The sequence below is a fragment of the Gopherus flavomarginatus genome, chromosome 3, assembly GCF_025201925.1.
Source record: "Gopherus flavomarginatus isolate rGopFla2 chromosome 3, rGopFla2.mat.asm, whole genome shotgun sequence".
Taxonomy (NCBI): domain Eukaryota; kingdom Metazoa; phylum Chordata; order Testudines; family Testudinidae; genus Gopherus; species Gopherus flavomarginatus.
In genome coordinates, this window is record NC_066619.1 from 245,692,482 (window position 1) to 245,715,471 (window position 22,990).

Consider the following 22,990-nt stretch of genomic DNA (forward strand, 5'->3'; position numbering starts at 1 on the left):
GTTAAAGTGAAGGAGCTGCGGAGTGCCTATTGCAAAGCCCACCAGGGAAACTGCCACTCCAGCGCTGACCCCACGACCTACCATTTTTACAAAGAGCTGGACGCGATACTTCGGGGTGACCCCACCACCAATCCAAGGACCATGACGGACACTTCAGAGCGGGGGAAGGAGGAGGGGGAGGAGGAAACCGAGAGTGAGGGTACTGAGGTGGGGGGAGACACCTCTGAATCCCTGGAGGCATGCAGCCAGGAGCTCTTCTCAAGCCAGGAGGAAGGTAGCCAGTCGCAGCAGCTGGTACTTGGTGGAGGACAAACAGAGGAGTGGGTTCCCGGTAAGCGGCTTTTATTTTCAGGATGGAAATTTTTCGGGAGAGTAGGGAGGATTAGGGCTGCATGCATGCATGCCTAGATGTGGAATAGCACATTGATGTGGTCTATCACATCGCGGTAATTGGCCTCGGTAATCTCTTCAAAAGTTTCAGCCAGAGCATGGGCAATGCACTTGCGCAAGTTTATTGGGAGAACCGCTGTGGTCCTTATCCCAGTCAGGCTAACGCATCCGTGCCACTTTGCCACGAGGGGTGGGGGGACCATTGCAAGACACAGGCAAGTTTAAAGGAGCCAGGGCAGAATCTGCATTGCTGTAGAAGACCCTCCCGTGCTTCCCAGGTGACCCGCAGCAGCGAGATATCTTTCAGGATCAACTTCTGTAGAAAATGTTGGGATAGTGTTCAGTGTAGGTGCCCCCTGCAGCTGTTTGCTTTCCCCAACGCACAGAAACCTTGAGGACAGTAGAGCCCTGAAGCAATCAGTCCCCCTTACTCACCATTTCGGGGGTCCTGAGGGTTATGTGCGCTCTCTTTGGGATGGGAAAATTATGCTGTTGTGAAGAATGTTACTTACTCCTTAACTGTGTAGGAATAACTGTCTGGTATAAACAATGCTGCCTCTGGTAAGTGTTGCATTTTTTGCCTTTCCAGAAGCAACCTTGAGATCTTGGCTGCCTGTGTTATCAACAGCTCAAAGACTACAAAACCTCTGGAAGAAGCTGCGAAAAAGCAAAGAAGACCTGCTGCAAGCAGTTATGGAGCACTCTGTCACCAAGAATCAAAAAGTGCAGGACTGGAGGGAAAGGGAAAGCAGGATCCGCCAGAAAAACGCAGCAGACAGTAAGAAAAGCACAAAGCAGCTGATAAGCATCCTGGTGCGCCAAGCGGACTCTATCCAGGCGCTCGTAGCCATGCAGGCAGAACATTACTGCACCTGCCCCCCACCCCCGTCCCAAAGCTCTTTCCCTTGTGCCCCAATGTCAGCTCAAACCCCCCTTCTCCAGCATCCAGGTTCTTACCACCACCAGCTGCCTCCAACACCTGTACGTTCACCAACCAGCCCTGAGAACTACGACCCTTACCCTCTGCACTCAACCCGCATCACCATGCAGCATAGCCATCCTGAAGTGCAGCAGTCATTGCACAGCACTCCAGACAGGACATATTCAAGCCTGTGACTGTACAGTTCCCCACCCCACCCCTCTGCCCTTTTAGGTTCCCAAAAAGTTGTGTGTCTGTCAATAAAGTAATTTTCTTTTCAATAAATGAATTCTTGGCTTTGAAAACAGTCTTCATTATTGCAGAAAGTCAAAGATATCTTAGCCCAGCAAAGAAACAGGCACAGCAAATCAGTTTAGGAAACACAGATTCCTACTAACATTGTAACCACTGCACTTCACTCCCATGCAAGGCACCAAACATTACTGTTGGTTTTCAGCCTCAAATTCCTCCCTCAAGGAATCCCTAATCCTTGAAGCCCTGTGCTGGGCGTCTCTAGTAGCCCTGATCTCTGGCTGTGCAAATTCAGACTCCAGGCATTGAATCTCGGAGGTCCATGCCTTACTGAATCTTTCACCCTTCCCTTCCCAAATATTATGGAGGATATAGCATGTGGATATAACCGCGAGGATGCTGCTTTCCCCCAAGTCTAGCTTCCCATACAGAGATCGCCAGCGCCCCTTAAATGGCCAAAAGCACACACTACAGTCATTCGGCACAGGCTCAGCCTGTAGTTGAACCAGTCCTTGCTCTTGCCAAGGTTCCTTGTGTACGGTTTCATGAGTCACGGCATTAACGGGTAAGCGGGGTCTCCAAGGATCACAATGGGCATTTCGACGTCCCCTACTGTGATCTTCCAGTCTGGGAAAAGAGTCCCGGCCTGCAGCTTCCTCAACAGGTCAGTGTTCCGAAAGATGCGTGCATCATGCACCTTTCCGGGTCAGCCTGTGTTAATGTCAGTGAAACACCCAAGTGATCCACAAGCGCCTGGAGAACCATGGAGAAATACCCCTTCCGATTAACGTACTCGGATGCTAGGTGGGGTGGTGCCAGAATAGGAATATGCGTCCCATCTATTGCCCCTCCACAGTTAGGGAAACCCACTTGTGCAAAGTCATCCACAATGTCCTGCACGTTCCCCAGAGTCAGGGTTCTTCTTAGCAGGATGCGATAAATGGCCCTGCAAACTTGCATCAACACGATTCCAATGGTCGACTTTCCCACTCCAAACTGGTTCTCGACTGATTGGTAGCTGTCTGGAGTTGCCAGCTTCCAGACTGCAATAGCCACTCGCTTCTCCACTGGCAGGGCAGCTCTCAGTCTCGTGTCCTTGCGGTTCAGGGTAGGGGTGAGCTCAGCACACAGTCCCATGAAAGTGGCTTTTCTCATCTGAAAGTTCTGCAGCCACTGCTAGTCATCCCAGACTTCCATGACGATGTGATCCCACCACTCAGTGCTTGTTTCCTGAGCCCAAAAGCGGCGATCCACGGTGCTGAGCATTTCTGTGAATGCCACAAGCAAGTTCGTGTTGTATGCGTCACGCGACTTGCTATCATTGTAGGACTCCTCATCACTTTGGATCCTAAGGAATAGCTCAACTGCCAAAAGTGATGTACTGGCGAGACTCATCAGCATATTCCTCAGCAGTTCAAGCTCCATTTCCCACAGAAATTGTGCTTCACAGAAACCGTTGAGAGAGTCAAGATGGTGCCAAACGTGGACGGAAATACAGGGATTGCTGGGATGTGATGCGATGCATCACATGGTGATGGGACAGGAAGCAGAATGACCCGCATCCTCCGCCCCCTTCCCACAACCCATCGCGCCAGAATGGGAAGAGGTGCTCTGTGGGATAGCTGCTCATAATGCACCATTCCCAACACTGCTGCAAATGCTGCAAATGTGGCCACACTGCAGCGCTGGTGGCTGTCAGTGTGGCCACACTGCAGCGCTTTCCCTACACAGCTGTACGAAGACAGTTTTAACTCCCAGCGCTGCACACCTGCAAGTGTAGCCAAACCCTTAGTCACTTACTTAATGTTGTTGACTCATCAATCAGCATTGAAACGTTTGCCCTTCTTTCATCTTTATTGTTTTGTACAACTCTTTATCAAATTGCAGATGAAAGATATTCAATTATATCAGCACAGATTTTCTCATCTTCTTTATACCCAACAAAAGACACTCAATTTAGTGATTGAACTTTAACATATGCTGGAAAATAGATGCATGCCCTATGATGACATCCAGTGTTCCGAACATCCAGAAAATATTTCTGCCAATACATTTTAATCTTGGTATGTCCCACCCATCCTGAATTGTAAGGTGTTTTTTATATCTCAAATATACCCATTAAGATTATCTTTCTTGGAGAATCTCAGCAGTGCTGGTGTAAGGACCAATGCTAGTTCCAGTGGCAATAGCCAAACTATTCCTTTCCTAGCCTGTGCAATGACTGCAGCTTCTCTCTGCAAATCTCCCCAGACCTGAGAAGAGCTCTCCCTGGGTTCTGGTGGAAGAGGAGATGTTTGCCTGGTGGTAGCTGATTCCTTGCCTTCCATGTTCATGTGCGATGGTTCCCTTTGCATGGTAGATTTGGGAATATGTTTAGGCCTTCATTTTGGAGTTGGATGCCACACAGAAGAGGTGTGCTGTGAGTTAGTGTGAGATGGTTTCAGCTGGGAAACAAATGGAGAAAGTGTTTGGTGCTCTGACTCACTTGGTGGCAGTGAAAGGAAGGAATCTGTAAAAGCTAAGATAAACTAACACAGACTGGAGTCTTTAGCCAAAGAATAAAAGGGAAGTTTACAGTTTTTTAGGAACATAGGAGTGGAAAGGAACCTCTTGGTCATCAAGTCTAGTCTCCTGCTATTGAAGGAAACCCCATCATATTATCCCATGTTGTTTGCTCCCATTCTTCCTATTAGATAATTGTTCCAGAACCTCACTCCTATGTTGATTAGCTAACATCTTTTAATTTCCAGCCTAAATTTATTCATGCCAATTTATACACATTTATTCTTGTGCAAACATTTTCTTTTATCTTAAATCGCTTTACTGACCCCCCCCCCCGGTTGTTTACCCCTCTGAAGTATTTAAAAAGAGAAATTTCTCAGCATAAATTTTACTACATTGAACAAGCCAAGCTTATCATAACCTAGTCCCAGATTTGGACCTTAGCATCCAAAATATGGGGGTTAGCATGAAAACCTCCAAGCTTAGTTACCAGCTTGGAACTGGTAAAGCTGCCACCACCCAAAAAATTAGAGTGTTTTGGGGCACTCTGGTCCCCCCAAACCTTCCCTGGGGACCCCAAGACCCAAATCCCTTGAGTCTCACAACAAAGGGTAATAAACCTTTTCCCTTCCCCCTTCCAGGTGTTCCTGGAGAGATACACAGAAGCAAGCTCCGTGAATCTAAACAGAGGGATTCCACCCTCCCCGTTTCCAGCCTTGGAAAACAGAAGTACCGAGAGCTAATCTCTCTTCCCCCCTCACCCAGAGGGAATGCAAAGTCAGGCTACTAAATCTAACACACACAGATTTCCCCCTGACTTCTTCCTCCCACCAATTCCCTGGTGAGCACAGACTCAATTCCCTGGAGTTCCCCCTTAAAGAAAAACTCCAACAGGTCTTAAAAAGAAAGCTTTATAAGAAGAAAGAAAAATACATAAAAATTGCTCTCTCTGTATTAAGGTGACAAATACAGGGTCAATTGCTTAAAAGAAATATGAATAAACAGCCTTATTCAAAAAGAATACAATTCAAAACATTCCAGCAACTATACCCATGTAAATACAAAAGAAAACAATAGAAACCTTACTGCCTTACTATATTTGTACTTACAACTTGGAAATAGAAGATTAGAAAGCAGGAAACAGAAATCCTCTCATAGCCGAGAGAGAGTCAGACAGAAGACCAGAACAAAGGACTCAGACACAAACTTCCCTCCACCCAGATTTGAAAAAGTCCTGTTTCCTGATTGGTCCTCTGGTCAGGTGTTTCAGATTACTTCTTTCCAGGTGAAAGAGACGCTAACCCTTAGCTATCTGTTTATGACAGAGCTCTTTTAGTCTCATCTCATAAAATAGGCTTTTCATTCCCCTGATCATCCTAATAGCCCTTCTCTGTTCTTTTCAAATTTAAATTAATATTTCTTGAACATGAGTGTCCAGAATTGAACACAGTATTTCAGATGGGGTCTTATCACTGCTTTGTACAGTGGCATAAAGGTTTCCCTATCCCTTCTGAAAATACCTTGTGTGACACATGGCCAGAAAGGATTAAGCATCCTGCAGGATAAATGACCCAAATTTCACCTCTAGGCACTTATTAGATAATGTTTGTGGTTTTGTATGTTTGCATGTATGTTGTTAGAGATTAACAATGTAACCAAAGTGTTCCTGTCTATGCTGTTTTCTGTTAATTCAGAGATCAAAAGGAGATCTTAACATTTAAATGAACTGTAAATATAATGATATCACTATATTCTTTGAAATGTATAGGAAATCACCTGTGAATGGTGGAAAACAGGCAATTGTTTTATGTTAATCCCTGTAGATAATTACCAGTGATGCTTAGGAAATAGGTCTACCTCAAAGTCTCCATGATTGCCTGTTATTCAGTAAGGACTCTGAGCTGTTAAGAGAAGGCCTGGATTGCATAAAAGTGTCTTGGGCCCTGATCCTTTTTATCTCAGATCTGTTTTATGCAGCGGAAGCTTGAGTCCTAAGACTGATATCATCAGTCTCATCTGGATTACCCTGAATATGAGCATTGGACTATAACCTATGGACTAATTCTGAAAGAACTCTGCAACTACAAAGCTCACCATCTCTACTATGAATCTGAGCTCAGAATTGTACTTGTGTCTGTATGTATACTGATCTTTTAACCAATACACTTTCTCTTTTCTTTTTAAATAAATTTTACTTTAGTTAATAAGAATTGGCTGTAAGCATGTATTTGTGTAAGTTCTGAAATATTCACTAACCTGAGAAGTAATATGTCCGATCCTTTAGGATTGGGAAGACTTTCTTATATGATGAATAAGATTTTCAGTAATCCTCATCATATATGACTTAGATGCCTGTGTGGAGGCATTAGGCTGGGTTGCTTTAAGGAAACTGTTTGGGCATCTGGGTAATTACACAAGCTATTTTAAAGCTAGTTTTATGGATCTAAGTACAACCTCAGAGAGGTTCCCCTGGGAACCTGGTCACACCTTGCCTGATACATTCTAAGCTTGCATTTGCCTTTTTCTCAGCCACATTACATTGGTGACTCATAGTGATCCTGAAATCAACTATTACACCCAGATCCTTCTCCTCTGTCATTTCCAATGGATGAGTCCCCCAGCTATTGCAAAAAATATTGTTATTAGTCCCTAAGTGAATGACTTTGCACTATTAAATTTCATCCCATTTCTGTTACTCTGGTCCTCAAGTTTCCCTAGAGTTGTCACTGAGATCGTCTGTGTTGACACCTTAGCATTGGTTCACTCTCCATCAATGCATGTGTTTGGTTCATCTGTGACATTCCAGAAGCAGGAAAGAGCAAGTTAATATTGTCTCTATCAGAGTTAACCTATAGAGTCTGTTCTATTATATTTTACTTTGTGTTTGGGTGGAGAATACCATCTATGCCTTTGTGGAACTAACACCTCACAAATTAACCCTTGTCCATATTTACATAGGTGTTGTACTGCTATCTTAAAGCAGCATAGAATATGAACTAGTAGGAATTTAGGTTATTTTCAGTCATGCAGGGGATTTGTTATTACTGTAGCACTATTTTTTTCTCTCTTTGGCAATGCAATCTAATTTGTGATTGCAAACCTGTTCTAGCTTTACTTGTGTTAGCATTGCTAAAATAGTGTAGTTTTGGCACCACTTGCTTCACCACCCAGACTGGCTGTCTCTGCATAATCCTTCCTGAACCCTTTTGAACAAAGCACTGACCTGCAAACTACTCATGACACCCCCTTTCTCAAGTAGCCATTAGCCTTTATCTCTATGCATTTACTTGTTAACTTGCTTTTCCTGTAAAATCTTGATTGATTATGCATGACCATTATCTTTTGTTAATCACTTTGTTTACTTCTGTGTATAAATATTGATGCTCACCCCTAATAAAGGGGCCACACTTAATCTAAAGCTTGTAGAGCTAAGGATAGTGTGAGCCCGTTGATCAACGCATTGGTGTCTGGTCTCTGACAGAATTGTGTGCCCCATACCAACTCCGCACGAACTCGGGTGCTGGAGAGGTGAGTGAGGACTTGCTTTATTTACCTAACAATTTGGGGGCTCGTCCGGGATTCCTTCTGGTACGGTACCTCTGTCCAGTGGTCAGACCACTCATATATGAATTGGCAAGGCGCCACAGGAGATTTCTCCCAGCCAATTCAATATTGAGGGGTCGTGTATTGGACAGCAGGGTAAACGCCAGTTGGAGGGCTCCTGTCAGACACCATGGGTCAAGGGACTAGCGTGCCTCTTGAGAGTCCGTTGGGGATTGTAAATAAGTTATGGAACGAAGGGAAACTCCCAGTACAGACAGGAATGTCTAGGAAGAAGTTGTACACACTATGTGTAAGGAATTGGACTGGGTATACCGCGGTATTGGCCGACCCGGAGATGAGGTGGCCTTCGTATGGCTCTTTCGAACAGGCTGCCTTAAGAGGAGTAAAGAGCCAGATCGAAAAAGACCATCCGGGACAGTTATGTTACTGGTTTTGTTGGGACACAGCAGCAGAGCTGTGGAAATCTTTAAAAATTATGGCAGTCAGGTACTCTCCCGAGAGTGAACCCCCTCCAGGTTATTTCGATGAAGGGTGTAGACCACGGCGTGTTTTGACTCGTCAGCTGGTCCCCTCTGCACCTGCCCCTATTCTTCCACAGGGGGACTCTCTCCATGTAGCAGAGGGGAATCTGCAGAATCCCAGATTGGAATTTCTGCAGAAGGATGAGGAGGAAATGAAGGGGCAAACCTCGGGAGGAGTAGTTACTAGGCTAATGTCCAAGCAGATACAGCAGGGTGCATGCCCTCCCCCCGAGGATAGCCCAGAGGATGTCCCCGTCAAATCTCTTGCGAGTAATAAAAGTATAGTTAGAGAGATGCCTTTACAGGTGCACGATCAACCTTATATGGGCAATGATGGACGGTTACAACATGCTAATATTGTGGAATATAAAGGATGGCTAGAATGGGATTTGAAAGAGTGGGGACGGTTGTCAGGGTCTTTTAGGGAAAATCCCCGAAAGATCATAGAACTTCTAGAAAGATTGTTTTTAAGTTATAATCCTACTTATACGGATGTGGATCAGTTGTTAAATAGAGTTTTGACCGGAGAGGAACGTAGTAGATTGTGGATAGCAGAAAGGACATGGGGAGATAGCAATGCAGTTAATCTTACTTGGATGGATAGGCGGGATCTGGCCGCTGGCTGGAATCCCCTAGACTGGACTCAGCCAAGGCTGACTCAGCTGCGAACAGATCGAGAGCGATTGTTAGAAAGACTCAAGGAAATGGCTCGCCACTCGCCTAATCAGGCTAAGTTCATGCAGATTCGGCAGGAATCTGATGAGCCGCCCAGAAAGTTCTGGTCGAGGCTATTGGAGGGGGCCCGAATGTTCACTCAGATGGATCCTGAGAGAGAAGCAGACCACCCTACTCTTATTTCGTTTTTTGTGAATCAGTCGGTGCCCCCTGTAAGGGATTACTTCTTAAAGTTTCGCCCTGGTTGGGGAGGTGAGTCAGTCACTTCAGTGTTGGACGTAGCTGATTTTGCCTGGGAGAAAGAAAGGGAAAGTAGTAAAAAGAAAGAGAAAAAGGAAGAATATAAGCTGATGGCTTTAGCTTTTCACGGCGGTGTTCGAGGCAAAGGCCGTGGCCGTGGCAGGGGATTCCAGGGTGCTCGGGGAAGAGGGTCCTGGCGACCCCAGCCATCAGGAAATTGTTTTCAGTGCGGACAGCCCGGTCACTTTAAACGTGAATGCCCCTGGGGACGCCCAGAGGGTCTGGTTGCATCCGCAGATGCTTACACAAGTGAGGAATACACCCCTGCACCACCAGCTCAGCCCATTCCCCAGGCCTGGATCAACTACGGGAAACAGCAGCAGCCGCAGCAAACTCAGCCTCCTCAATGACAGTACCCCGGGGGCGAAGGCAAACAATGTGATGGTCTTATTTCCTTAATGTCTTTAGCCGGCTCCTTTCTCACTTTCTCCCCTCCCAGCAAAGAGCCTCGTTTAACCCTTTCAGTCCAGGGACTGCCTGTCTCTTTCCTCATTGATACTGGGGCTACTTTCTCTCTTTTAAATCATGCCCCCTCTCCCTGGCTATCCTCTGAGGTTAAAACTGCGACTGGGGTGGAGGGCAACCCACAGTCTCTGGGACTCACTTTGCCTTTGAATGTTATTTATGCTGATAAATGTTTTCCTCACCGTTTTCTTTTTTCCCCAGCTTGTCCGATCCCTTTGATGGGCCGGGATTTACTCTGTAAGCTTGAGGCTACTTTAACCTGCACTCCTGAAGGGGTAGGATTATTGATGACAGTGTTAGGAGATTCTGCCCCTACTCAGGGTAATTGGGAAACACCCCCCTCTCTCTCCCCTGACCTCACTGACTTGCCTTCAACCCTCTGGGGAATTTCTGACACTGATGTTGGCCTGCTCCTTTCGGCAGAGCCCGTAAGGATTCAGGTGAAGCCTTCCTTAACCCCCCCCGTCAGTCCCTCAATACCCCCTGTCGCTGGAAGCCCGGGAGGGCATCCGCCCCATTATCGAGGGATTCATTGCACAAAAGCTAGTCCGCCCTCAGCGCACTCCCTGTAACACCCCTATACTGCCTGTCAAAAAGCCTCCTAAAAAGGACGGAGACCCTGTTCGTTGGCGCTTTGTACAGGATCTACGAGTTGTTAATCAGTATGTGGTCCCTCTTCATGCAGTAGTTCCTGACCCAGCTACTATCATCAGCCAAATCCCCTGGGATGCTGAGTGGTTCACTGTTATTGACTTAAAATCAGCTTTTTTCAGCATTCCTGTGCACCCAGACTCTCAGTATCTCTTTGGTTTCACCTGGGAGGGACAAAGTTATGTCTGGCAACGACTTCCTCAAGGCTACAGAGACAGCCCCACGATTTTCAGCCAGTGCCTCCGCCACGACTTGGAAGGTTTCACCAGTCCGCAGGGATCCACATTGGTCCTATACGTAGATGACATCCTATTAGGTAATCGCGAAGAAGCTGCCCTCCGCATCGATGGTAAGGCACTTTTATTATACCTACACACCAGAGGCCACAAGGTAGACCCTAAAAAGATTCAGTGGGTCTCACAGAAGGTCCGATATCTGGGCTTCCTGTTAACCCCAGAGGGAAGACAGATGGACCCAGCCCGCATAAAGACTATTCAAAACTGCCCTCTACCGAACACCAAGAAACAACTTCGAGGTTTCTTAGGATTAATTGGCTTCTGTCGCCCCTGGTTGCCGTCCTGCGGGGAGTTAAGCAAACCGCTCCACCGACTCACTGCTAACCTTGCTCCTGACCCTTTGCAGTGGTCCCCGGACACTATTCAAGCCTTTCAGTTACTCAAGGACAGTGTGGCCTCCTCCATGTCTCTCCGCCCCCCCAATTACAGCAAACCTTTTCACCTTTTTGTCCACGAGAGGGGCGGAATTGCTAGTGGTGTCCTTACCCAGCTGAGCGGGCCCCACCATTTCCCGCTTGCTTTTTACTCTCAGCAAATCGACCCTGTCGCTCAGGGAACCCCATCCTACACCCGGACTCTGGCAGCAGCTGCCCTGCTGATCACAAAGGCAAAGAGCCTAACCCTGGGTCATTTTACCACGGTTTGGACCTCTCATGCCTTGTCAGCCCTTCTGCGTAGGGGCACAACCCAAGTCTTTTCGGCCCATCATCAGCAACAGCTAGAGGCCGAACTCTTAGAAGACACTAACCTAATTTTTGAAAGGTGTGGACCCCTTAATCCAGCTACCTTGCTTCCTGACCTGCCAGTCCTCCAGGATCAGCACGACTGTGTGGAAGTAGTTTCCAGCATCTTACAGATAAGAGACAACCTGTTTGACGTGCCACTGGACAATCCCGATTGCATCCTCTTCTCGGACGGAAGCTCCTTCTATGTTGATGGCAAGCGTTTCACTGGTTATGCTGTCACCTCTGAATGGGACATTCAAGAGGCCGCCTCACTGCCAGGCAACTGGGGAGCCCAAGCCGCTGAACTCTATGCCCTGGCCCGAGCTTGCCAGTTGGCCGCTGGTAAGACCGTTACCATTTTTACTGATAGCAAATATGCTTTTGGAGTTGTGCATTGTCATATCCACCTCTGGAAGTTTCGAGGTTTCCAGACAGCTGCCGGTAAACCCATTCAGCACCTCCCCCTCATCCACAAGCTTTTGGACGCCCTCCAAAAACCCTCTGTCCTGGCTGTAGTTCACTGCCGGGCCCATACTAAAGATAGTAGCCCCGTTGCCCGTGGGAATGCCCTGGCTGACGCCTCCGCCAAGAAGGCTGCCACCTTACCTTTAGCCATGCCCACCTTGGCTATTGCAGCCTCCTCCTTTACTCCACCGCACCCCGTACCAGTACCCGCTGCTGAACTACAATCGTGGGAGAGCCTCGGGGCCACTCTGGTCAAAGGGACCTGGCTTATGCCAGATGGCCGAGCCTGCCTCCCTCCCCCGTGGCAGTTCGCTGGCACCATGATAAAGGGGGTCACTACGGCACGCACGCCCTCGTGGACACCATCGCTCGCTTTTGGTATGCTCCAGGCATTCAACCCTATTGCCTATCAATAGTGAAAGCATGCAGCACATGTCAGCGTAATGGACCTGCTCCGCCTCTTAACAAAATTAAGGGTGGAAGACCTCCGCCTGCTGCTCCATTTCAACATCTTCAAATTGACTTTGCAGATATGCCAAAGGCTTTTGGGAAAAAGCACCTCCTTGTTTTGGTTTGCCCTCTGACTTCCTGGGTCGAAGCTTTTCCTACTGCTAATTGTACTGCTGCCACAGTGGCGAAGATTCTCCTTAGAGACATTGTACCCCGTTTTGGCATCCCTCTTGTGCTCGACTCAGATCGCGGACCTCACTTTACTGGTCATGTCCTTGGCCGTTTAGAACAAGGACTGGGCATTTCACACTCCTTTCATACACCCTACCACCCCCAGTCTAGCGGGAAAGTTGAGCGTATGAATAGGGAACTTAAGTTTACATTGGCTAAATACTGTCAGGAAACAGGATTAAAGTGGCCTCAGGTACTTCCTTTGGTCCTGTTTCACCTTCGTACTCGCCCAACCCGCGCATTGGGATTATCCCCCTTTGAACTGCTCTATGGACACCCCCCTTTCAAAGGCGGGGCGCTACCACGTACTGATGTTTCACTATTGGGAGGGGATCATATGACCGCGTGTCAGTTTCTCTCCCTACAGGCTCGCCTCCGTACCCTTTGGAAAGCCTCGCACTTTTCCCAGACCGTGCCGCTGGAGGAACAGATCCACCCGTTCCAACCAGGGGACTTCATCTGGGCCAAAAAGTTCGTTCGTGACGACACCCTCCAGCCAAGGTTTACTGGACCCCACCAGGTTCTTTTGACAACCCAGACTGCAGTGTTCCTGGAAGGACGCAAATCTTGGATCCACCACTCCCACGTCAAGCCAGCCGTAGTGGACCACAGTGACGGACCAGCAGCTCTCGTCACCACTGAGGACACTGCCTCCGACCAGTGGACCAGCTTACCTCTCTCAGACATTAGACTTAAATTGACTCGAAAAAAATGAGAGGACCCTTTATTCTGACAACTGTATGTTTTTTTTTATGCTTTTTTAGTTTATTTTCTGCTTATGAAGATAATGCTTTTATTAGATATTCCCACGAGGTTAAAACTCGTATTTTAGGAAATAGAAGTAACTGCTGGGTATGTACTCAATTTCCAGTAAATGCAGCACAGGGACTCCCCTTCACACCCATTCCCCTAACCACTGCTAATATGACTTGGATGCCACCGACTAGAATAAAAGATCCAGTCCAACCCAATCTTACATGGGACAAAACAGGAGTGCCAATTAACAAATATCTCAGGGTAACCAATCAAACAGGATCACTGTGTTTTGTTAAAGGAAAAGGGTCAACTTTTGTGGGAACAAGTAAATGCAACATATATTTTAATGGCACCGCCTTTAGTAAAAATCTTGGCTTCAAGCCTTGCGCATCCCACTTATCCCATATGTGGATCCCTCACCCCGATCCAACCTTTTCAACTTTTTCATGGAGGGGCAGGTTTTCAGAGTCAGTTTTTAAAAAGCCCTGCTCAGATCTCAAGGGTGTCCAACTAATTGTTAAAAGCTACACAATTGCCTTCTACAACTGCTCAAGCAGTACTACACTGTCCTTTGAGAACAACACTACCAAATTATGCCTCTGCAGTTCACACAACGACCCCTCTGCGTTACCAGGGGAACAGTGGTACAACGGGTGGTGGGTTACCTCCTACTTTGAGAAATGGAATACCCAAAACGCATTATATGGAACATACTGGGTGTGCGGGCCCAAAGCTTATTATTTTCTCTCCCCTGATTGGGCAGGGTCATGTTATTTGGCATGGCTAGCACCGCCTTCTCGCATCTCCCTCACTCCCCCTCATTTTCCCCACGTTCGTAACATCCGTGAAACTGACAGAGATATTAATCTCCATGATGGTTTGTCCTGGCAGCGGTGGGCTGGTCACACTAGCTTGAAGGGTGCTATCATCCGTCTACAGGGACTATTAGAATCTCTGACCAATGAAACTGCAACCCTATTTGAAAATCAGGCCGGGGAAATGTCCCAGCTGCGCCAGTTAGCTTTGCAAAACAGAATGGCTTTAGACATAATGTTAGCAGCCCAGGGAGGAACTTGCGCCCTCATAAATGAAGAATGCTGTGTTTTTGTAAATGACACCTACTCTGACACTTTTCAACGTACCAAACACCTAAGGGAAATGGCTAAAAACTACTCCTCTGGCCAGCCACCTTATGATTGGTGGGGAGCCTTATGGAATTGGCTGCCCGGATTTGGGTGGGTTAAAAAGCTCTTGGTGGGTGTTGTTGGGGCCATAGTAGTCCTTATAATACTGTGTTGCTGTATTCAGTGTGTCCCCTCCCTCATAAACTCATGTAAGTCAGTTTATTCTTTTCCCACTTCAGCTAAAAGCCTTACTCTCTTCGAATTGGCCCAGGCTGAAATTGCCAAGCGGCCCTTAAGATCTTGAAATAGGGTGTAGCTTTTTGATTAATAGTTATCCCAAAGCTACAAATGGAGGAATGTTGGGTCTAAACTTTTGGTGAACTTTGGGGAGCCAAAACACACCCAGACTGGCTGTCTCTGCATAATCCTTCCTGAACCCTTTTGAACAAAGCACTGACCTGCAAACTACTCATGACACCCCCTTTCTCAAGTAGCCATTAGCCTTTATCTCTATGCATTTACTTGTTAACTTGCTTTTCCTGTAAAATCTTGATTGATTATGCATGACCATTATCTTTTGTTAATCACTTTGTTTACTTCTGTGTATAAATATTGATGCTCACCCCTAATAAAGGGGCCACACTTAATCTAAAGCTTGTAGAGCTAAGGATAGTGTGAGCCCGTTGATCAACGCATTGGTGTCTGGTCTCTGACAGAATTGTGTGCCCCATACCAACTCCGCACGAACTCGGGTGCTGGAGAGGTGAGTGAGGACTTGCTTTATTTACCTAACATTAGCATTGCTAAAATAGTGTAGTTTTGGCACCACTTGCTTCACCACAGGCTGTACAAGTATGCCAGAGAGCCTAGGTACATACTCACATTGTGTGGTTGACTCTGTATTGTGTATTATAAAGTTGAACCTGAGACACAAATCTTGGCCCCACTGAAGTCAATGGTAAAAAACTCTCGTTTGACTCAAAGAGTAAAAATCTGGCCCCACAGATGTCAAACCATTATATTGCAGAGGGCCAGCTGTGAAATTTAAATGCAAAATCAGTTCTAATGCTAAGTTTCCCCAAAGCTCAGGTTTTGATACACAAGATTTTCTAGAGATGCACATGTGATGACAGAGTTTAGTACAAATTACCATGTAAACTTTAAGGAAACTGATATTTCCATCTGAAGAAGCCTGTAAGAGTGCAGACCCACCACTGCAGTGCCTCCTGCTGGCTTCTCAAGGAATTAGCTTGATTTCCAGCCCAGAGCACCCTCTGCAGGCCAGTGATCCACTACCGCTTGGCCCCCGTGTCCTTCTTAGCTGGGGTGCTGCCCCCTGGCAGTAACCTCTTTCTCTTAGGGTCTCCCCTTCCTAGGAAACCCCCACCCACTATCCCCACCTCACCTAAGTATCAGGCTACTGCAAGTCATCATCTAGCCCCTATGCCGTGGTGCAGACTGCAGTATCAGCCTACTCATCACTGGCAAGGTTGGGTTTGGACCTGCTGCCTTTGCCTACCCTTGGGCTGCCCTCTGCAACCCCCAGTACTTGTTGGCCTTGTGCTAGGCCACAGCTTTCCAGGCTAGAGTTCTCTAGCTCCTCTGCCTTTCCCCAGCTCTGCTCCATTCAGGTACCCTGTGTCTAGCTCCCTGCAGCCAGGCCCTTCTCCCTCTACAGGCAGAGGGAGACTGTTAGGGCTCCTGGATCTCAGCCTTTTTATACAGGCCAGCTGTGGCCTGATTGGGGCGTGGCACAGCTGTAGCTGCTTCCCCAATCAGCCCAGCTTTTAGAGCTGCAGCCCTCTCCAGGGCTGCTTTTTAAACCCCTCAGGGCAGGAGTCGATAACAACCTTGCTACATAGCCCTTAACATTAAAAGCAGAAAACGTTCTAATTTTATTGTCTACTGTATAAACATCCAGTCACCTCCTCCTCTTCTGTTTCCACTCAGAAATATAGAAACACTTTCAGTCATATAGTGCTGTCAATTCATAATTTTAACACAAATCTCACAATACTTGATATATTTTCTAGAAGTTCAAAATGCTGGAATCCTGTGAGTATGAGAGAATCTCAATGTATATATTTTTTTAAAAGTAAGTTTCTAACGTTAATTGTTGTGGAGAAAAGCTTGAAAATGTGAATCCTAAAGGGTGAAAAGCCAGAATACTGTAAAATAACACTTTTTTCTCTCTTTTTTTTAAGAAATCACATTGATTTTTAAGCCAAAATCATTATTTGGGGGGGAGGAGGCTAACTGCTGAATGTTGAATGCCTGGCATAATAAAACTGCTTCTAATCTCGTGCAATACTTAACCCAGCCGTTCAACCATTGTGAATAAGATTGGCATTTAGGTTGAGAAAGATGCAGAGACACTAACCAATTAACTTGACACCCAGCCCCTCTCTTTAAAATAATGTGTCCCAAATGGCTAATATAGCTTATCTCCCCCCCCCCACCCCGGAAGTGTCACTATTCAATCACTGGAATATCTCTTTGAAAAGCACACCACTTTATTTGATTTTCCTTTACTTTTGTATAATGTCACAAATAGGAAACCTTCTAAAATATTATTACATATTTTATTTTTACCACTCATAGACCCCAAGCAGTATCAGAGCCCAATTGTACTAGGGAGTGTACAAACAAATAATAAATGTCATACCCAACCCAAAAGAGAAGTTCTGTTTTCTGAATGGTGCATGACATTTCATTTCGAATAGACTGAACGCTGTTAGTGTAACTGACCAATAACACTGCAGGAATTATCATTACTATATGTATACTAATACCCTTCATGCTGTGAACCATTTTTTCAAGGTTACACTATTGTTTCAGTGCCAGAGGTTGGTGTTTGCCTTGTTATCTGGTGTCAGCATGTTTATAATATGCTGTATGTGCTGTCTGAAAACCTCAGAGCTCTGTGTAGTGTAAGTAACTGGTCAATAGTGGCATACTGCTATTTCCTTTCTATTAAAAGTTTTTATTTAAAAAAAAAACCAAAAAATTCCAGTAAATTAAGTGTCTAACTAGAGAAATCTTAGGCCATGGCTACACTGGAGAGTTGCAGCTCTGGTGATGGGTACAGCTCTGCAACTCACTTTGTGTCCACACTTGCAAAGCACGGCCAGCGCTGCAACTCCCTGGTTGCAGCGCTGGCTGTACACCTGGTCTGCCTAGGGTGTAGCGATTCCAGCGCTGGTGATTCAGCGCTGCTCATCAAATGTGGCCACCAAAAGAGCTTTTATTGGCCTCCAGGGTATTAGGAGGTATCCCAGCATACCTTTTCAGCCACTCTGCTCATCGTTTCACACTCCACTGCCCTGGGCTCAGGTGACCTGCCCTTTAAATGCCCTGGGAATTTTAAAAATCCCCTTCCTGTTTGCTCAGCCAAGTGTGGAGTGCAATCAATCAATCAATCAATCAATCAGTGACCATGTCTCCACGCCCCAAACGAGCCCCAGCATGGAACACTTCCGAGCTGCAGGACCTCATCAGTGTTTGGGGTGAGGAAGCTGTGCAATCACAGCTGCGCTCCAGCCGTAGAAATTATGATACCTATGGGCAGGTATCAAAGTCCTTGCTGCTAAGGGGCCATGAACGGGACACGTTGCAGTGCAGGGTAAAAGTAAAGGAGCTGTGGAGTGCCAATTGCAAAGCCTGTGAGGGAAACCGCCGCTCAGGAGCTGCCCCCACGACCTGTCGTTTTTACAAGGAGCTGGATACGATACTTGGGTGTGACCTCACTGCCAATCCGAGGAGCACGATGGAAAGTTAAGAGCAGGGAGAAGTGGGGGAGGGTGTAGAGGAAGCCGAGAGTGAGGCTACTGGGGTGGAGGGAGACACCCCGGAGTCCCAGGAGGCATGGAGCCAGGAGCTCTTCTCAAGCCAGGAGGAGGCTAGCCAGTCGCAGCAGCTGGGACTTGTTGGTGAAGAGGAAGCAGAGGAGCGTGTTCTCGGTAAGCAGATTTTATTTTTAGGATGGCAATGTTTTGTGAGAGGAGGGTGGGGGTTATGGCTGCCTGCCTGCATGCCTAAATGTGGAATAGCCCATTGATTTGGTCTATCACATCTCCGTAATCGGCCTCGGTAATGTCTTCAAAAGTTGCAGCCAGAGCGTGGGCAATGTGCTTGCGCATGTTTATAGGGAAAGCCACCGTGGTCCTTGTCCCGGTCAGGCTAACTCGTCCGCGCCACTGTGCCGCGAGGGGTGGGGAGACCATTGCTGCACACAGGCAAGCTGCATAGGGTCCAGGGCGGAATCCACATTGCTGTAGAAGACCCTCCCTCTCTTCCCAGGTAACATGCAGCAGTGATATATCTGGCAGTAGAAAATCCTGTTGAAAATGTAGTGATGATTGTTCAGTGTAGGACCCCAACTGTCTGCCCTCTGCTTTCCCCACTGCAGGTCCCCAACTGTCTACCCTCTGCTTTCCCCACTGCTGGTCCCCAAATGTCTGCCCTCTGCTTTCCCCACTGCTGGTCCCCAACTGTCTGCCCTCTGCTTTCCCCACTGCTGGTCCCCAACTGTCTGCCCTATGCTTTCCCCACTGCTGGTCCCCAACTGTCTGCCCTCTGCTTTCCCCACTGCTGGTCCCCAACTGTCTGCCCTCTGCTTTCCCCACTGCTGGTCCCCAACTGTCTGCCCTCTGCTTTCCCCACTGCTGGTCCCCAACTGTCTGCCCTCTGCTTTCCCCACTGCTGGTCCCCAACTGTCTGCCCTCTGCTTTCCCCACTGCTGGTCCCCAACTGTCTGCCCTATGCTTTCCCCACTGCTGGTCCCCAACTGTCTGCCCTCTGCTTTCCCCACTGCTGGTCCCCAACTGTCTGCCCTATGCTTTCCCCACTGCTGGTCCCCAACTGTCTGCCCTCTGCTTTCCCCACTGCTGGTCCCCAACTGTCTGCCCTCTGCTTTCCCCACTGCTGGTCCCCAACTGTCTGCCCTCTGCTTTCCCCAATGCACAGAAACCCCAGCCCTCAGGCAGTTCCCCTTCCCAGGTGAAGTCGCGGCAGAAACACTCACCCCATTGCTCGCCATGCCTATGCCTTCGCTGCCGTGGCCTCTCTGTGCTATATTAGGTATGTGGGAATGATGCTACAAAAAGTCTAGAAACTCCTTCACTGTGATAATAAACAATGTAGCCTCTGTATTAAATGTTTCTATTTATGTTTTTTTAAGTGTCCTTGAATAATCCAGCCCTATCACCGCCTGCGCGAAGATTACAGAACTTGACGACAAATCATAGAAAATCAAAAGAAGATTTGATCAAAGCAGTTATGAATCAGTACGCCAGAGACAGTAAGAGGCTGCAGCACTAGAGAGAGAAAATGCATGAGTGGAGACAAACACAGAGCAAGAGAAAGGAATTGGCTACCAAGAAAAGCACAAAGCAGCTGATAAGCCTCCTGGCTCGCCAAACTGACTGTATGCAGTCTCTCGTAGCTATGCAGGCAGATCAGTACCACCCCTCCCAAAGCTCTCTCCCTTGTTCCCCAGTGTTTGCACAAAACACCTTTCTCCAGCAGCCTGGTTCTTACCACCACCAACTGCCCCCAACACCTGTACGTTCACCTACCAGCCCTGATAACTACAGCCCTTACCCTATGCACTCAACCCCCATCACGATGCAGCATATTAATCCTGAAGTGCAGCAGGCAATGAACAGCAATCCAAGCAGGACATATTCAAACCTCTGAATGTACAGTCCACCACCCTACCCCCCTGCCCTTTTATGTACTGTATTTTGAATAAATGATTTCTTGGCTTATAAAACATTTTTTATTATTGCAGAAAGTGATAAATACTGTACCCCAAGGGAAAAACGGGCACAGCAAAGCACCAAACATTACTGTTGGCTTTCAGCCTCAAATTGCTCCCTTAAGGCATCCCTAATCCTTGAAGCCCTTTGCTGGGGCTCTCTAGTAGCCCTGCTCTCTGGCTGTGCAAATTCAGCCTCTAGGCGTCGAACCTCGGAGGTCCATTCCTCACTGAATCTTTCACCCTTCCCTTCACAAATATTATGGAGGGTACAGCACGCGGATATAACAGCGGAGATGCTGCTTTCCCCCAAATCTAGCTTCCTGTAGAGACACCTCCAGCGTGCCTTTAAAAGGCCAAAAGCACACTCCACAGTCATTCGGCACCGGCTCAGCCTGTAGTTGAATGGGTCCTTGCTCCTGTCAAGCTTCCCTGTATACGGTTTCATGAGCCATGGCATTAAGGGATAAGCGGAGTCTCCAAGGATCACAATGGGCATTTCGACTTCCCCTACTGTGATCTTGCGGTCTGGGAAAAAAGTCCCGGCCATCAGTTTCCTGAACAGGGCATTGTTCTGAAAGATGCGTGCATCATGCACCTTTCCAGGCCATCCTGAGTAAATGTCAGTGAAACGCCCACGGTGATCCACAAGCGCTTGGAGAACCACAGAGAAATATCCCTTGCGATTAATGTACTCGGATGCCAGGTGGGGTGGTGCCAGAATAGGAATATGCATCCCATCTATTGTCCCTCCACAGTTAGGGAAACCCATTTATGCAAAGCCATCCACAATGTCCTGCACATTCCCCAGAGTCACGGTTCTTCTTAGTAGGGTGCAATTAATGGCCCTGCAAACTTGCATCAACACTATTCCAACAGTCGACATTCCTACTCCAAACTGGTTCGCCACCGATTGGTAGCTGTCTGGAGTTGCCAGCTTCCAGATTGCAATAACCACCCGCTTCTCCACTGTCAGGGCAGCTCTCAATCTCATGTCCCTGCGCCGCAGGGTAGGGGAGAGCTCAGCACACAGTCCCATGAAAGTGGTTTTTCTCATCCGAAAGTTCTGCAGCCACTGCTCGTCATCCCAGGCTTGCAGGACGATGTGATCCCACCACTCAGTGCTCGTTTCCGGAGCCCAAAGGCAGCATTCCACGGTGCTGAGCATGTCCGTTACTGCCTCAAGCAATTTAGTGTCTTCCGCATCAGGCGAATCAATATCATCGTCTGACTCCTCTCTGTCACTTTGGAGCTGAAGGAATAGCTCCACTGCCAAGCATGATGTGCTGGCAACATTCATCAGCAAGGTCCTCAGCAGCTCGGGCTCCATTTGTAACAGAAATCGCGCTGCAGACTCACAATGGTGCCAAACTGCTTGGAATGTGTACAAAGCACCACGGGGCATTGGAACAGGAAGCAGAAAGACCTGCACCCTTTTGTCCCCTTCCCACAAGCCACAGCGCCAAAATGGGACGAGGTGCTCTGTGGGATAGCTGCCCACAATGCACCACTCCCAACAGCGCTGCAAATGCTGCTAATGTGGCCACACTGCAGCGCTGGTAGCTGTCAGTGTGGCCACACTGCAGCGCTGGCCATACACAGCTGTACGAACACAGCTGTAACTCCCAGCGCTGCACAAATGTAAGTGTAGCCATACCCTTAGTTAGAAACAACAATAACACGGTCTAAACTCCAGAGACCACCTTTTTCTCAAGACTCAGGGAGGTACTATTAATAAACTTAGTGCTAAGTTGCAAAGTAGTAGGCTTTAACAAGATTTAAAGGTGTTAGGCTGCCAGAAACATTATCACTACTGGTGCTTAAAGATAACAGTAGTGTGGCTCCATGGGATAAGAAACGTATTTCAGATGTTTCTGGATATCAAAGGATGCTGCTTCCCCAAAGTTGAAAGGACATGTTTAATCATTTATATTTCCTCTCCACTTCTTTCCATCAGCCAATCCATTTTCATCTTATCAAATTCTTTATTTTTCTGCCTAAGGAACATAAACATATAACACTTTAAGCAAAAGTGTTTCTTTAAAAACTAAATAATACCACAGGAGCGATACTTATCACCTTCACATACCTGTTTAAAAGGATGAATAAGACACAATAAAAGCCAATCTCCCTGAACAGTGTGTTAAGAATAGAGCTTGAAAGGCAGCATTTGAAGCTCTTGAATGGCCAGCCAGAGTATGTAGGACCAAGGTTAAAACACAATCTAGTGTGGATCCAGCCTTTGGAAACAAGTTAACTGTACTTGTATGTTTAACCACAACATCAGGATTAAAAATCTACATACTGCTTTTCTTATCCTGTGCTGTCAACTTTGTAATATAACACTACCAAGAAACAGAGAGAAAAAAATAGTACCTAACCTGCCAGCACAATGGCACTCACTGCAGGATTTTTGAGTTAATAATGATCTTTTAAAATAAAATTGCAGCTAGGGAAATTAACTTATTCCAAGGCAACCATTCAAGAATTATAAAGCAACAATTAAATTAAATGCTTGACAAAGCAAGAAGGACTTTTTTTCTCTACTTTTTTTTCCATTTGTAAACTGAAGAATTGAGATTTTTTCTGACATCTTAAATATGTAAATATATCTTTTGAAAATTACATAAAACATACCAAAAGTGAGGTATCTTAATCTCCTTCATTTCTGAGAAGATTTTTCTGAAAAATTGTCAATGCTTTAAAATTATGGCACTTGACAAATATACCACCTCATAAAAGAGAATGAGATGAGGTTCCTTCAAGTTGTTGGAGTCTGAAGTATCTGAATACAGGTGTAGTGTATTGAATTACTGTGCCAACCTTCTAGATTGGAATGTCAGCATGTGCAAATATAATGGGTGAGATTTTCAAATGATTTCAAATGGGAGAAGAGGTAAGCCATTGAATTCAATGCAAACATGTAGGCAAGTGATGAGTGCTTTT